An 18,597-nucleotide genomic window follows, 5' to 3' on the forward strand; every position below is an offset into this window, starting at 1 on the left:
TAACCTATGAAATGCCAATAGTGTCAAAATTTCATCCTATGTCAATAGTGTCAAAATTGAGTTATGCAAGTGGATGAACTTGCCTGCCGTTGGACCAATTACAAACAAGCATTACGGTGCGGTAAATTTGAATTACTTCTCCTAGTTTAAAAACAGGGTATAGTGGATTTACTTGATAGTCTCCAGTGTTTGTTGCCTACAAATGAATGGCTCGCAGTGACCTGGAACTCATACCAGTACTAGTAACACTAGTCTATTGTTCACCTTATGCCTTCCAAGAGCCCCGTGCCCACTTAACTATTTGTGCATATGTTTATCCGCTTCAATTGGAAAGACCTTGTTAATTTTTCTTGCGCAGAGCAATCATGCGTAAATATCTATCAGAAGAATATTCTCCTTCTGGAATAGAAATGTGTAAATTTACGTAACTACTAAATATTCCTACATCCAATTCTTTTGTTATTTTTGTTGTTTTAGTCCCTATTTTTACCTATTTTAGTCTATGTACAAGATCCTGATCTCACCATTACGTTGCTCAGGTTTCTGGAAGTCTATAATAACCCATTGTGGCCACCTTCCTTCTAAGGGGGGCAAAAGAGGGAGGCTCAATAGGGCCGCTATGGCAAGTAAATCTTCGCATCTTAATTTGAGAATGCGACTTTTTTACTGCACCTTCAGCCAACACATCACTGTTATGTAAGTGTGGGCTTTACCACCATTTTATAAATACAGTCAAAACCGTTTATAACGAACTTCAGGGGGACTGGTGGTTTTTATACGTTGTAGCCATTCGCAATAATTTTATGATATATTTGATTTAAAATAAATTCAAGAATTTTTTGTAATTGGGCAACAATGTCAACTTAGATCTCTGACGTAGATAATGACGTGCAACGGTAAGTATATTGGACGGACTGTAGCAGAACTTGAAGATCTAACGGTGATCATATACTTTCGAAGGAGTAAGAGAGTTCGTATATCTTGGCTCTCAAATCAACCAAAGTAATACAGTAACTGCAGAAATTAACAGACGTATATATCTAGTAAATAGAGCATACTATGGATTAAAGAAACTTTTAACATCAAACATAATCACAAAAAGAACAAAAATATTGATATACAGAACTCTAATCAAGCCCGTCCTCACTTACGCGTCGGAAACGTGGACGATAATAAAAAGTGATGAAGAACGATGAGTGAACGGTTTTGAACGTAGAATACTTAGACATATATAGGGTGTCCCAAAAGTAGTGGAACGGTCGAATATTTCGCGAACTAAACATCGGATCGACAAACTGAAAAATACGTTTTCAATCATTTTCAAAAATCTTTCCAATGACACCAAACACCAACCCCCACTACACCCCCTGGAGGTGGGGTGGGGGGTAACTTTAAAATCTCAAATAGAAACCCCTAGTTTTTCTTGCAGATTTGGATTCGTTACGTAAAAGTAAGCAACTTTTATTTAAGACATTTTTTCTATCTGTGGATAGATGGCGCAATAATTGGGAAAAACGATTTATCCTGATACCATAGGTAAATTATAGAAACGGTCTGATATCTCGAAAAATACACTTCCAAATGAGAAAACAAAAAACAGGCTTTTAATATTTTTCGAAAACCTATCGATAAACACCAAAAATGACCCTCCAACCCACCCCCTGGAGACGGGGTGGGGGGTAAATTTAAAATCTTAAATAGCAACCCCCACTTTTAATTGCAGATTCGAATTCGTCATGAAAAATTAAGCAACATGTATTCGAAACATTTTTTAAAATTGCTGATAGATGGCGCTAATAAATCGTATTTTTCCAATTAAAGCGCCATCTATCAACAATTCTAAAAAATGTTTCGAATAAATGTTGCTTAATTTTTCATGATGAATCCGAATCTGTAATAAAAAGTGGGGGTTGCTATTTAACATTTTAAAGTTACCCCCACCCCACCTCCAGGGGGTGGGTTGGAGGGTCGTGTTTAGTGTTATTCGATAGGTTTTCGAAAAGTATTACAAACATTTTTTTTTGGTTTCTCATTTGAAAGTGTATTTCTCGATATATTAGACCGTTTCTATAATTTACCTATGGTATCAGGATAAATGGTTTTTCTCAATTATAGCGCCATCTGTCCACAGTTCGAAAAAATGTCTTGAATAAAAGTTGCTTACTTTTACGTAACGAATCCAAATCTGCAAGAAAAACTAGGGGTTTCCATTTGAGATTTTAAAGTTACCCTCCACCCCACCTCCAGGGGGTGTAGTGGGGGTTGGTGTTTGGTGTCATTGGATAGATTTTTGAAAATGATTGAACACGTATTTTTCAGTTTTTCGATCCGATGTTTAGTTCGCGAAATATTCGACCGTTCCACTACTTTTGGGACACTCTGTATATAAATGCGTGGAGGAAAAGGGATTATGGCGTAGACGCTATAATTTTGAACTTTACCACCTTTATAGTGAGGCTAGTATGGTACGGCCATGTATGGTATAGTATATGGCTTAACACCCCATGTGGGGTTTCGCCGCTTTCGCTTTTAGATCCATTTTACGGGGTGGATCAGTCCCCATGATCATTGTATTTGTTCACTAATATGTCTCCGTTTCGTCCGGTCTATTGCCTTCTCTTTCCATTTAGTAATTCCTGCCCCTCTTAGGTCCTCCTCTACTTCAGTTAACCATTTCGATCTGGGTCGACCACGTCTCCTTTTTCCTCCTGGTTGCCACAATACCATAGCTTTTGATACTGATTCTGGTCCTTGTCTCCATATATGACCCAGTCATTTGGTTCTTTGTACTTTTATTTTCTTTACTATATCTTCACCATTTAATTCTTCTAAAATTTCTTTATTCGTTCTCCTTCTATACTCTTGTTCTTCGATTCTCACTGGACCCAGTCTTGTCCTTATTATCTTCCGTTCATTTATCCTTAATTTCTCTTCTTCTTTTTTTGTCATAGTCATCGTTTCTGCTGTATACATCGTTATTGGTCTTATTATTGTTTTATATATATTCATTTTTGTTTGTTTGGTCAATATGTTACTCTTTAGTAATTTTCTATTTGCTTGGTATACCCGGTTTGTCGCAGTTATTCTTTCTTCGATCTCCGTTTTGTTCTGCTTTTCTGAGTCTCATTAATTTTGTTTTCTTTTCATTAATTCTTAGTCCCATCTTCTTTCCATCTTCTTTAATCTCCATTAATAATTTTTTCATGATTTTTCGTGTTTTTGTTACTATCGCTATATCATCTGCATAGACGATTAGTTGGTAACCTGATGCTCTGTTTCCCTTGTGGATCTTTCTTAACACAAAATCTACTGTCAGGTTAAATAGTGTTGCTGACAGTGAGTCACCTTGTCTCACTCCTTTATTTATTTCGAACTCTTCTGTTTCCCCTTTTTGTGTTAGAAGGTACGGCCATGTACTAAAAACAAAACAACTAGTATGGTACGGCCATGTACAGAGAATGCCAGATGACAGGAGAATAAGCAGATTTTAGCATGGACACCACAAGGGAGAAGAAAAAGAGGAAGGCCGAGAAGAAGCTGGAGGGAGGGAATTGAAAAAGAACTAGAGGAAAGAGAAATCCCTAAAGGTCTATAGTTAAACAGAGAGAATGGAGGTTAGGGGTCGGAAGGCGTCAGAGAACGCTGTAAACCGATAGCCGATAGTAGACCGAATACCGATAGTAGTATAGTGAGCCTAGTATTGGTAGATCTATCAAAATAAACAGGCTTCGGTGGCTAGGCCACTTGGAGAGAATGAATGAGGCGGAGCCGTCGAAACGTATTTATAGCCAGAGACCGGATGGAGTGAGGAGAAGAGAAGAGGCAGGCAAAGAGCATGATTTAAGGACCAGGTGGAAGAGGACTTGCGAATGTTAGGGAGTGCGGAATTGGAAAACCAAGGCGAAGGATAGGAAGGAATGGAAGCTGATTCTGGAACAGGCCAAGACCCACCATGGGTTGTATAGCCAATGATGATAATGAAAGGCCTCTTCATCGAAAAATAAACTGCTCAGTCGCAGGTTTCATAATAGAATGACCTAATATTTCCAAAACTGACCTAAATGTCCAAACTCCAAAGCATCAGCTACTATTTTTCCATTTTCTACCAAGTATTGAGATATATGTCCAATTTATTTATGCATATTGTATAAGTCATATACTTCTCCTCAAGTTTTGCTAATAATTATTCTCTCCCGCCAAAAAATTTAACATGTTAATTTCCCAAAAAAAACAGAAAATGCAGGGTTATACCAGAAAAATCTATAAATATGTAAATTAGAACTGGAGGGTCAGATAAAGTGATGGAGTTTAAAGATCTAGGCATGATAATATCTAGTTACGGAAAGTTCGAAACAGAAGTGGAAGAGCAAGTGAATAGAGCAAACAGAGCCGAAGGTTGCCTGAATGAAACAATATGGAGAAATAAAAATATTGGAAAAGCATAGATGAAAAGCATTAGACAAATTGATGGTAAGACACTATAAGACAGAGCCAGAAGTACAAATATACGACGGAGATGCAAAGTAGAAAACATGAAGGACTGGGTAATAAAATGAAGAGTTCAAATAGATTAGTAAAGACGGCGAGAGACGGTTCACTGTACACTGTACGTCAGATCGTACAAAAAATAATTATTTCGTTAGGTACACAATAAAGATGCACTAGAAATAAACAAACCAAGACACTTGAATGTAATTAATTTTTCTGTAGTAATTATTTAATTATTTTCTAATATAAGTCAGCACCATCATACCATCAATAGTTCAGAGAAATAAAGAAAAAAAATATCATGTTGGTGACACATCCCCCTCCAGGCCGAAACCAAATTTTTTGTGTAGTAGGGACATCTATAATAATAACCTATATGTTTCCTGCAGCCGATTTTGACGATATACATAGTTATAAACAAATAAAGATCAAAAAACCGTAAATTTTTGCTTTTTTCGTCTATAACCAAAAAGTTAAGTATTTTAAACAAATTTGAGAGTGAGAAACTCATAAATCGTATAAAAAACTTCAATATGGCGTTCGCTGAATATGTCTATCCTTATTGGTTGCTTAGAAAATTGCAAAATAAATCATAAATTTTGAGTTTTTATAAATATTCATAACTTATGTAAAAATTAACTTAGAACGTTCTTATTACACGAATTGCTGAGACTTGTGGTGCTTAAATTATATTTTAAATTTCAAAGTAATTGGTCAAATGGTTTAAAAGTTCAAATTATTTTTTTTTGCAACGCTATAAGCCAGAAAATGGTGAAGTTACACTAATACTTTGGATAGTTTATGAAAGAAGAAGATTTATACTATTAATTTAATTAAAAAAATGACAAAAAATAATTCTAAATATGTACTGCAAAATTATTTTGCAAAAACATCTGAATTAAAATAAGGGGGGCTAACTTCGTCCCTAATTGTCCTAAGTCAATTATTTTTCTTTCTAAATGTGTATAAAAATTCAGTCTTTCCAAATCTGAAAAAATAATTTTCTACGGGTAACGGTTAAAAAGTTATTCTAATTGTTTATAAGTAGGCAAAAAATCGACGTGTTTTTGCAAAATAATTTTACACTGTTTAAAATTACTTTTTGTATTTTTTTTTTTTTAATTAAGTCAATAGTATAAATTTTCTTCTTCCATAAACTGTCCGAAGTCTTACTTTAACCTCATAATTTTCTGACTTATAGTGTTGCAAAAAAAATGAATTTGGGATAAACAAATTAAATAACTTTTAAACTATTTGACCAATTGCTTTGAAATTTAAAATATAATTTAAGCATCACAAGTCTTAGCAATTCGTGTAATAAGAAGGTTGTAAGTTAATTTTTACATAAGTTATGAATATTTATAAAAACTCAAAATTTATGATTTATTTTGCAATTTTCTAAGTAACCAATAAGGATAGACATATTCAGCTAACGCCATATTGAAATTTTTTAGACGATTTATGAGTTTCTTACTCTCAAATTTGTTTAAAATGCTTAACTTTTTGGTTATAGACGAAAAAAGCGAAAATTTACCGTTGTTTGATCTTCATTTGTTTATAACTATGTATATCATCAAAATCGGCTGCAGGAAACATAAAGGTTATTAATATAGATGTCCATACTACTCAAAAAATTTGGTTTCGGCCTGGAGGGGGATGTGTCAGGAGAAAAATCTTATTTCTCTAGACTACAACCCCATTTACTACATTCGGAATATCAAATTTCGAAAAGATTGGGAGCGTTATTTGTCAATTATTCCTTGTTACACAGAAAAAAGTGAAACTAATTTTAACCAAAAATATTCACAGTGATACAATGTTCTACTTTAGCTACAATGATCTACCAGACAACTGGCGCACCTAAAATGTTTTTTATTGTCGAACTAGATGCATTTCAAGGTGACTTGAATATAAATTAAAAATACAATTGATTTTAAACATTTTAAACAAGTCAACGATTTATATTCAAAGGAAAATTTGTTTTCAGATACACGTAAATGTGTCTTTGGACAAGAGAAATTGAGGGTACTTTTACAAAATTTAAAATACACATTTGTATTAAAATCCACGACGAATGTGTGCAAAAAATGTTTACAAGTCATATAATGGTGTTTTTCAAATAATGCTTTTTAATCTGGGCGGGATGTTTGCAATTGTTCAATAGAGAACTTGTAGGTCTGGATCCCGCGTATGAAAAAAGTTGATTAATAGCAAGCTGAAAATTTTTTAATTGCTTAAGGGTGTCTAGTCGGACAAACTTTGATGTATGGGAACACTGGAACAAGGGAAGTTTTAATTGCGGAACAGGTTAAAAATTTGGAACGTCAGACTACGAAAACGTCCCATGTATTTTGTCGGACAGAATTTCCAATTCATTTGTTACCCTTTCATTAAACTGTCCTGCAAAAATCACACTGCTATTTATCACCAACTGGGCATTTTAATGAGTGGAACACGTAGAACATGTCAAAGGACAGGAATTATGACAGGTGACAAATAGCAGTCTGATTTTTGCACGAGAGTTTAATGAAAGGGTAATAAATAAATTGGAAGTTCTGTCGGACAAAATACATGGGACGTTTTCGTGGTCTGACGTTCCAAATTGTTAACCTGTTCCACACTTAAAACTTCCCCTGTTCCAGTGTTCCCATTCATCAAAGTTTTTCCGACTAGACACCCTTAAGCTATAACAAATTTTTAGCTTGCTATTAATCAACTTTTTTTTCATACGCGGGATCCAGACCTATTGCATTAAATATTAAATTTGCTCTTAACACAGGGAAGTTCGTTAAGGGGGCCCGAAAAAAAATATATCCTTAAAATACTCGAAATTGTCAGATTAAGATAAGGTAAGTTAAGTACATGCAAAAGAGTGTAGGTATATTTAAAAAATCTGACGATATGAGCCCCTTATGGGGCGTAAGGAAATGGGTGAGTCAGAAAGTTTCACAAGAAAAAATCGAATATTTTGCGGAATGAACGTCAGATCGAAAAACTAAAAAGTACGTTTCAATATTTTTCAAAAATCTATCGAATGGTACTAAACATGACCCCCCACGGAGAGGGGTGGGGGTAAATTTAAATTTTTTAACAATTTCTAGCTAATATTTGAGTGTTTCTGTTAAGACAATTTCTAACTAGTATTGCTTCTTCTTCTTTTTCTTTTTTATAGGCAGTACGGCATGTTTCCTTCAAAAGTGCCTTTTATTCTGCCCCTAAATTCTTCCAATTGTTTCCTTGGGCGTCCTATACTTCTTTTGACTAACGGTGACGTCCCTGGCTATTCTTACTATCCTTAATTCCGACAACCTGCTTATGTGTTGATTCCACTCTTCTTTTCTGTTCTTTACCCAGGTATTTATATTGTCTACCCCACATATGCGTCTGATTTCCTCAGTTCTTACCCTGTCCTGCAGTCCTTTTCCAGCAATCCCTTCTCTTTGGAAAACAAAAAAAATGTAGTATACATTTTTGTTGGGCCGTGTGTGCAACACGGCTTCTCATCAACTCATCAACAGTGTGGCCTTGGTTGGTTCTTCCTTACTTCGTAAACTGGTCCTGGATGTCTGTCAAGAAGATGCTTCCCTCTGTAACTCTTGGGCGTGGTCCCCTCAAATCTATTGGGACAGTGTGCCAAGGCTTTTCTACAGCAAATGGTCACATTCTTCCTGCTGGCTGCATCTGCGACGGTTTACTCTTAAGGCATGTACTTTCTGTCGGTTTTCTTTTCGCAAACTGGTCTGGCATTATTGTCAAGAAGATGTTTCCTTCTGTAGATCTTGTTCGTGGTCCCCTCAAATCCATTGGGACAGTTTGCCAAGGTTTTTCTACAGCAAATGGTCACATTTTCCGTGCTGGTTTCATCTTCGACGGTTCCACCAACAGTGTCGTCTTTTTCGGTGATTCGTAAATTGGTCTCGGATGACTGGCTAGAAGGTGCTTCCTTCTGTAGATCTTGGGCGTGGTCCCCTCAAATCCATTGGGATAATGTGCCAAGGCTTTTATACAGCAGATGGTCGCATCATTCCTGCACGTTGCATCGGCGACGTTTATTTTCGGATCATTCTCGGTTCGGTTCATTTTCGGTTCCTTATGGATCTGAAAACAAAGAAGCTTAATCATCTTTGAACGGGTTCTATATTTATATATCCACGAAGTGGACCTGTTACTGAGTCTGTGTCTTTATCTGTCAGCATTTTTGGCATTTTCCGGGCGTCGAGTAACGACGTTTACTTTCGTATATTCTAATTTTTGCTCGGGCGCCATTGTAACGGGTAGTTCTTTCAAGGACGACAGACTCAGTAAAACACAGGTTAAAAATAAAGTAAATATATTTAAGATAATTATATACAGTTTAAAACAAATAAAATAAAATACAATTCCATCTTCTACAAAGGAAAAACAATAATAAACTTTATTACAGTCATCCGATCATAATAGCAACATTAAAATAATACGATAAACAATATATACAATAACAACCTCGCTACGTTAAATCAACGTAGCCTGGAGACCCCGCATTCCACTACAATGTAGTCACTCGTTCGGCGCTACTACCGCCTACTGCGATAACGACCATGGCTAGACTCCACGTCACTACTGGTGTCGTCCGCCTAGGCATAGTTCCACCTCACATACGGTGCATCTTTTGCCCAGCCAGCTAATGCTAGTTCAATACGCTAGCAGCAGCTGTCGAGCCATGGCTAGTTCAATACGCTAGCCACGACTGATTTTCTCAATATGAATAAAAATAAAAATAAAAAATAAAAACGTATATTGCCCTAATAATATTTACATTCCATTCCTTAAGATACTTGATTTTCTTGTATTCTGCTTGTGCACCACTACCTTTGAACTCCATCCTTGAGGTGTTTGATTCTTCACTTGTTGTTTCCTGGACATCTTCTTCTGTAGGTACTTTTTCTGGCATTGTACCTACTTTCCTGACCGATTTGCAACCACCTGGCTATCGTCTGATGGTCGATCAGACGGTGTTTTTCTCTGAGTCTCCTCTGGATTCGGTTATTCTCGAGGATATCTCTGGTTTTGATTTTCTCATCTTCTTCTCATTGTTTGATTTGCGTGTATAGATAAATTGCTATGTAGAAATGCGTTCAATGAGTGTCCCCGTTTAGGATTTAGTCCTCTTCAGGGTTTGAAGTAAATGTAGATTTTCTCATCCTCCTAGCTCGCCTTAAATATGTTCTCGATGCCCTCACCTTCGGTCTCCCCCAGCGGTGCTATGCGTCAACGCTGACACTCCTCCGGTCGTCTCTGGTAGAGCAGCTCATCGCTTGGCGAGGTATCATATCGTTAACAATTCTTCTTAAGATCTCAATTTCGTTTCCAGATGTCTTTGTGTTTTGCTTGTGTCTGGTCTTGTTTCGGGCGCGTAAGTCATAACAAATGGCCTAATAACTGACTTACTTATATATATTCGGGTCTTTGTTTCCACTTTTAGGTGTTTGTTTTTCCAAATTGTGTGGTTTAGGCATCCGGCCGTTCTACTGGCTTTAATTATTTGGTCTCTTACGTGGATATATGTAAATGTGGATCCAAACCGTGGATCGGCGAGTTAAAATCATAACTCGCTCCAAAAATTACATTTTCTGGGCTTCCTGTCATCCGATTTTGATCTTTTTTTTTAATCGATGTCTCGGGCGACAAGGATTTCAAATTAATATGATATATTCAAACACCTATTTTAATTGCAAAACGGTAAATTAGTAATAATTTTTGTCAGACAGTGGCGTGCTGGCCATATAAATGAATCGGTGCAATCGCCGAGAGGCCGCGGCCTCTTGAGGCCGGTCAAATAAGTTTTTTTCACAAAAAATTTTAGATGTAATAAAAAATTTTGTTTTAATTTCTAATCGAATGATATTGAAAATAAATTAAATTGAGTGTGATTTTTAATTTCAAATATCGCATTCAAAAGAAACTTTTTATTTATTTAAGGGGCTTTCAGCCCTCGGTAGTAATGTAATCTTTCATTCTGCGTTTAATTTTTTTTTAAATATTTATTAGTTTTTTGATGATTCGAACAAATGAATTCATTTAAATAACATTAAAGCCGAAGGTTTGCGCCTATCCACTTAATAAAAAAACAGTTTTATGAAAATAATCGGCAAAACCTAAGACATATCCCTTTTTATTATTATACAGTAATATTTACATTATACATAATATTGGACAAATCATTTTTAAAACCAATATAAGAATTATTTTATGTGAATTTCATCCTATTCAGCGAAACTATTTTCAAGTTCCACGAGGAAAATAAACTTCCTGTAGCTGGCTGTATACCATAAATCACAAAAATACTATGTTTTTTGTAAAAGGTATATATTAAAATACCCTAAATAAGGGTCACAATACAAAACGTTTTCGGATTAAGGAATCCATCATCAGTGTTTAAAAGCCAAAATTTGCATGCCTGAGCCACCAAAATGTATAGGGTAAAAACCCTTTAAATGTAAATAATAAAGATATTTTACATATTTATATAAAATTCATCGGATGTTATAGATAAACCTGGATGTTACCCAGGGCAACACAGGACTCTCCCCACGTGGTTGGAACTTTTTTTGGAGAAAAGATTTTCAAGTGTCAAAGTAATTTATGTTGAGATTGAGTCATTCAAAGTATTTAATATTTTTTTACAAAATTCTATCATTACTGCAATGCTTTTCTGCGCTTTGCTTATTGATCTTTTTTATATCAACGATCAATTATAATAATTATTGATTTTTAATATTTTCAAACACAGTAGCCACAGCCTACCTAATCTCGTCCAGACATGTCAGTTTTTCGTTGATGTCCATTTTATTACTTTTTTCTGAACCTTCGCTTCAAACCTTTTTTAAAATATTACTAAATAAATTACGTAACTGAGAAAAGTAAGTCATTAATTTCTAAAGTTTTTTAATACAAGCTAAGTTTAAAATATTTTTTAATGGTAAGAATTAACGAAATATGTACTTTATAACACAACGGTTAATTATGGGCCTGGATCCCACGTACCAAAAAAAGAATGTGTGTGTACTTTGTACGCACGTAAGAAGATATTCTTCTATTATATAGGTAATTTAAACGAAGTAAATATACTTAACAGGTTATTTGTATTTTATTTAAAAATTAAACTAACTTTCTTATCTACCACTTCCAAAAATTTTTTATTAAAATAACGAAAAATAAAAAAAAGTATGAATCGTCTAGGATTAGATCCCGCGACCTTCCGTGTGCTTCCGTTCTCTGTCCCACCGCTCTGCCAACTACGCCATCGAGCCACTTGAATTGACACGTAAGTTTCGGATATAATTACACAACACGGCGACAAACTGTAAACATGTTATGCCTACATACCTATTTTATTATTTTACTACAGGGAAACACAAATCCAAAAACACAAGAATTATAATAAATAATACATTTCCTAAAACCACTAATATATTCTTTTAATGACTTATTTGCACGGTTACAGATACATACATTGTCATACATACCTATATTGAAAGATTAGCAATGAACTACATACTGTCAGAACTACATACTGTCAGTGTGCGCAGGCGCGCAGATTTATGTACAATTTTACTCTCAATCGATTCGCCGCTAAAGAAGAATATCTTCAAAAAGTTGATTAATAGCAAGCTGAAAATTTGTTAATAGCTTAACGGTGTCTATTCGAACAAACTTTGATATATGGGAACACTGGAACAGGGGAAGTTTTAACTGTGGAACAGGTTAAAAATTTGGAACGTCAGACTACGAAAACGTCCCATGTATTTTGTCGGAGAGAACTTCCAATTGATTTGTTACCCTTTCATTAAACTCTCATGCAAAAATCAGACTGCTATTTATCACAAACATAATTTCTGTCATTTGGCATGTTCTACGTGTCGGACTTATTAAAATGCCGAGTTGGTGATAAAATACCATCTGATTTTTGCATGACTTGATTTCATGTAATCGAATATAATATCTTTCAATAAAGTCGTCCCAGGAACGCAACTCACAAATGTTGGCTACAGTCGGAAAAATGAAAGAATACCCATGAACGAACATATAAAACACGCTGTATTTTCCTGTCACCGTGTCACAAAGAAAATTGTCCAGTGCAAGTCCATGTAACAATTACATGTACTTGCGCTGGCCAATTTTTTGTGTGACACGGTGACAGGAGAATACAGCGTGTTTTATATGTTCGTTCATGGGTATTCTTTCATTTTTCCGACTGTATATCATTTTAAAGTCTTCTAATTTAAAATGTGTAATACTTCTATGTCCGAATTGCCGATATGAATGAGTCAGATTAAATTAAATTATTAAAAGAATTTTTTTACTGAGCAACAACATTTTTGTTTAATTTATTAATATTTTGTATTTTGACAACGACGTCCTAGTTGGAAGTCGAAACGTCAATAAAATTATTTTATCAAGTTAAATTGTGGCTTATTTAAAATTAGAATAGTTAATTACAAAACGCCACAAAGAAATAGCTTCAGAACAATAAATAACAAATAAAAAATTCTGATAATAGAAGATAAAATGAGAATGGGAGGCCGCTTTTCTATAAAATCACCGGGCCGCTTGAAAAGTTCCAGCACGCCACTGTTGTCAGACAATTAAGTTTTTAACTAGCAGCAAAAACTGCTAGTTTTTACTTATCTTTAATGTGGACATTTTGTAGTATAGTTTTTAATTAACTGTCTACTGGACAATGAAGTCGATTTTTTAAAGTAACAAAACATTTACTCAACACACACACTACACACTACACTTGATATCTAATTACAAAATCCAATGCCAATGTACCATGCCAATGGCCATTAGTTGTCGAGGCATTAAGCTTATAAAAAAATATGTATACGTAAGGCTAAAATGTCAATAATATATAAAAGAAACGTAGTTTTACAAACGACTGCATAAAATGATGTAACCAGAAGTACATTGACCTAAAAACCAAAAATTTTCTGTAAATAGTACAAATAATTTTATTACCTATTGCAAAAACCGCATTTGTTCGTTCGAAATAACAATAAAATAAAACAAGAGTTAAATAAAGAACAATCTAAACGTCCAACCCAAGTTATAAATCAGGATGGAAAGAAAATGTGAAGGTCGTGTTTCTTACAAAGGTCTGAGGTCTCTCTGATACATAGTGTCTCAAGTAAACATAATATTCAATAAATAGAATGAAGTAAAGTTGTATAATTTTATTCTAAAAGCAAAAATGTATTTGGCGAAAATTTTGTGATGTAGTTTACGTCTTTTAAAATTGTGAGAATTCAAATAAAACCGTTATTTTTGGATCTTTTGCTGACATTTTTAACCATTTATGTTTAATTGGTAAATGTATTCTGTTGCATCAAAATAATGCGACATTCCCTGTGGTTCTGAAGCTATTTCCTTGTGGCATTTTTGTAATCAACTATTCTAAATGGGAAATAAGCCACAATTAACTAAAAAAATGATTTTATTACCGTTTCGACGTTCACATCGGATGTCGTTGTCAAAATACAAAATATTAATAAATTAAACAAAAATGTTGTTGCTTAGTAAAAAATTCTTCTAATAATTTAATTTAAACTGACTCATTTATATCGGCAATTCAGACATATATTATACATTTTAAAGTAGAAGACTTTAAAATTATATGCAACTATTAAAGTGAATTTAATTAATTGTATTTTGCTTGTAGTACTGCATTTTAATAATTAATTTTTATTTATTACATCGTACATCCAATGTTTAGCTTTTAATAACCTAATAATAAGCATAACGTTAATCTTACTTTTTCTTCTTATTATTTTTTTGGGCTATGGCCCTGATAATAATTATCCAGCAACCAGGACTAATATAATTGGCCAATATAATTAAAAGTGCTACAAATGTTGCTGAGCGTAGAAACCAGGTGTCGCTCCTCCGAACTTGCACGGTTCCAATACCAACTACAGGGTACCTACTAAAATTCTCTAGTTACACCATCGAAGGTATATTGCACAGGAAATGATATCGATGATCACTCATACTAGGCTTGGATCCCGCGTACCAAAAATAAGTTTATTAATAGCAAGCTGAAAATTTGTTAATAGCTTAACGGTGTATGATCTGACAAACTTTGATGTATGAGAACACTAGAACAGGGGAAGTTTTTATTGTGGAACAAGTTACAGGTTTCGAACGTCAGACTACTAAAACGTCCCAGGCATTTTATCGGACAGAACTTCCAATTGATTTGTTACCCTTTCATTAAACTCTCATGCAAAAATCAGACTGCTATTTATCACCAACATAATTCCTGTCATTTAACATGTTCTACGTGTCGGACTGATTAAATTGCCCAACATATTTGTCGGACAAACATTTTTTCATACATAAAGTTTGCTACTGAATAAACTTAAAAACAACCTGCTGGTTTTCACTATCATAAACTTGTCAGGATGATAAGTTCCACAATTAAAATCTCATTCCACAATTAAAATTTCCCCTGTTCTAGTGTTCCCATACATCAAAGTTTGCCCGACTAGGCACCGTTAAGCTATTAACAAATTTTCAGCTTGCTATTTTTACCTTTTTTGGTACGCGGGATTCAGGCCTATACGTGAGAAAACCTGAATGTTAGAAAATTCAATTTGGATTTATGCAAAGAAGATTAACTACGTTGTGATAAATTAGGAAAAGATCGATACGTTTTATGTTAAATTAGGATTGCATCATAGGAAATACTGAAAGGGAATTAGAACAAAGACTGGAACAGTGAAGAAAAGAATTTAAGGATTGGAAGGGCAGAAGCAGAGTATATAGAATTTTCATGATGAACATTCTAGATGATGAATGCTCTAGATTTAGATGAAACGACTGCCATAAATAATATGGAAACATTGGATTGGTGGAATTATTATAAAAAGTAATAGTTTTAAGTATATAGAATCGATATTATACACTGCGCGTCAGAGAAATCGGACCGCCCACAAAATGGTTCATTTTTGATGTCTTGAATATCCTAAACCTGCTGTCCGATTTAAACGATTTTTGAAGTTATACTTCTTTACGCGCGATATGAGGGTGAATTTTAATAGGATTAAAACCTTTGACCCCGGCGCAGTCGCATTACAACTTTGTTCTGATTGGATGTTCAAACGACATGACAAAAATTATCCAATATGGCAGCTGTGGCACAGCTGTGGGACTGTGGTTTGGTTATGTATGGTTGTTGCGTTTTAAAATTTGTAGGAAGAGAAACAACAAACAAAAAGTTAGTTAATGGTTATACTGCCTTTTTAAATAGTTTTCATATTATATTTTTGGACTTATTAACATAGAAGAGATGATTGTTGCATGCCAATGTGAAAGCCCATCAAACTGTGACTAGTATGAGTGCCGCAAAATTACTGATAAAAAACCTATTAGCTCGAAGGCGTAGAGAACTGTGGATAACAACAATCAACCGGGACGATATACGATCTCGCTTATTCAAAGCTAAAGAATCTTACACTGGTAAGTGTTTTAAAAATAGTTGATCAAATTTTGTTATGATATTTGAACATAGCCACTTTGCACGATGCAAGTGATTGCGAAATTTATTAGTCGTTATACGGGCTCTGATTGAGTGTTGAAATGATCTGTCAATAATAAATAATTGTTCAATATGAAGGTAAACAAATGTATAATATATTAGTTTTATTGTTGTGAGGACAGAAACAAAAAAGTTTATAATTGTAGTGATTTTTAATTAGTTTTTAAAGCAACAGGTACGTAATAATTGTAAATGTATCATTATTTGAAGCTACCAAAATACATAGTATGTAATACTTTTATTTACATAATTTGATTACCATCAAAATTTCTATCAATATTCACCTAATATATTGTTTTCTTACTCTATGTTTTGTTGTATTTTTTCAATTCTAAATCATTTCAATTCAAAATTTTAGTTAGTCGATCTTCGCACATAATGACACACTGTATCCGTGGCGAAGCGTTTAATGCGAGTGAACCCCAATACAACGCCAATACCAGCCGCGCTGGTAAGTTGGTTCCAATCCCAATAGAAACTTTTATTTTTTTATTTTTTTTATACCTTTTATGATTGTAAGTGTATTTATTATATAATTTTATTTTCAGAAGATACGTATTTATTTAAAAAATTTTCCGACAATTAATGTTCAGAAATCATTTGTGGCATTTTTAATGTGTTTGTGTGTGTTTTATTCTTTTATTATTTTAATTTTTGGCACTGTTTTAATAAAAATGTTTGAGAAGTAGTAAGTATAAATTAGTTTAATATTTAAATAAAATATAAATAAAAAGTATATTAATTTCGTTTATAATCATATAATCATATAATAGAAGTATAACTTCTTACGTGCGTACAAAGTACACACACATTCTTTTTTTTAATAATATGTTGTAGCCTTATTCTTTAACAATACTGCTGTAATAATATTTTTGCTAGACAGGTAAATTATCATTGTATACCGGTACCGGGTGTAAAAATCAAACTGTGATTTTTTCTCAAAGTTCTCGTAACCCTGTGGAATATTCTAGCATCTATAAAATACTGAAATTAAAACCCAACTATAGCCTCAAGTTTTCTTAACGTCCTGTTTTTGAATGAAGTAAAGAAACACAGACTTACTCACAATCATTTAATAATACTTCGACGACCGGTTTCGATCTCTACAATATTCAGATCATCTTCAGGTCGGCGTTACAAGTAGTTAAATGCTACAATTAAAGAAAGCCAGAGTTAGAACATTGTCTGGTTGTATCAAAATGCAAATAGAAAGCCCAAAAATTTTTAAAAAGTATGTAACTGTTGACACTTTAGAACAATAAACTGGTACATACATACGTATGCACACATATGAGAAACAGGTACTCATAAGCACGCATACGCACATACAGTCAGAGATCTAAGTTGACATTGTTACCCAATTACAAAAAATTCTTGAATTCATTTTAAATCCAATACATCACACAATTTTTGCAGAAGTGATTATACAGCAAAACAAATTAATATTCCATGATAATAAATAAAAACTTTAGAAATAGAAAACAATAATTAAGTTATAATCTTACGTTAAAGTACATAATAAAAACAGTAAATATAATGAAATACATACTTATAGTAAAGAATATAAACAAATATGAAGTGTCATCACCGCAACTGTCAAATAAATGTTACCAATTTATGCCAAAATATCACCTTCGTTCGATTATAGTTACAGTGTATTCCGAACAAATGTGCTTCATAAAAACGCTTTATAATCCATTTATACAAATTAAATGAAACATATTATTGTGTATTTCGTTAAGTTAACATTAATAGAAATCTTTAAATATTATTTCTACGCGTATATAATAAAATATGCCTAGTGGCTGTAACGCCAGTGTACTCGGCAAAGTGATTCTAAAAAAGAACACACCTACCGCCTAAATATTTCGTGTTGGTATCATGTGACGTCTCGGGCTATGACGCGGATGACGTGCAACGGTAAGTAAATTAGATGGAGTATAGATGCATGCGGTTTATGACTATTTGTTAAATTAAGTTAAATTTTAAATGATTAAAAATTTACTAAAAAACTAAACTATACAGGGTGTAACAAAAATACAGGTCATAAATTTAATCGCATATTCTGGGACCAAAAATAGTTCGATTGAACCTAACTTACCTTAGTACAAATGTGTACGGAAAAAAAGTTACAGCTCTTTGAAGTTACAAATGAAAATCGATTTTTTCCAATATATCGAAAACTATTAGAGATTTGTTATTGAAAATGGACATGTGGTATTCTTATTACAGTAGTATTTTAAGAAAAAATGATAATGAAATTTGGACACCCCATAAAAATTTTATGGGGGTTTGGTTCCTTTAAACCTTCCCAAACTTTTGTGTGCGTTCCAATTTAATTATTATTGTAGCGCCGTTAGTTAAACACAAGCTTTCAAAAACTTTTTTGTCTCTTAGTACTTTTTCCAAAAGTCAGTTTTTATCGAGATATTTGAATATTTGTCAAATCCACCACATATTTGTATATGGTAAAGTACGATTATGGAGACTTGGTAATAATATGAAAATTTATTTATGATTTAAGTATATTT

At 33.6% G+C, this 18,597-nt stretch overlaps 1 protein-coding gene across 1 annotated transcript in view; it reads left to right on the top strand.

The window, feature by feature from the left end:
- Positions 1-18,597, top strand: part of LOC114325514 (myosin-VIIa) — a 314,282-nt gene that overhangs the window by 221,285 nt on the left and 74,400 nt on the right. The window lies entirely within an intron of this gene.

The sequence above is a fragment of the Diabrotica virgifera genome, chromosome 4 (genome assembly GCF_917563875.1).
Source record: "Diabrotica virgifera virgifera chromosome 4, PGI_DIABVI_V3a".
In the NCBI taxonomy this organism is placed as follows: domain Eukaryota; kingdom Metazoa; phylum Arthropoda; class Insecta; order Coleoptera; family Chrysomelidae; genus Diabrotica; species Diabrotica virgifera.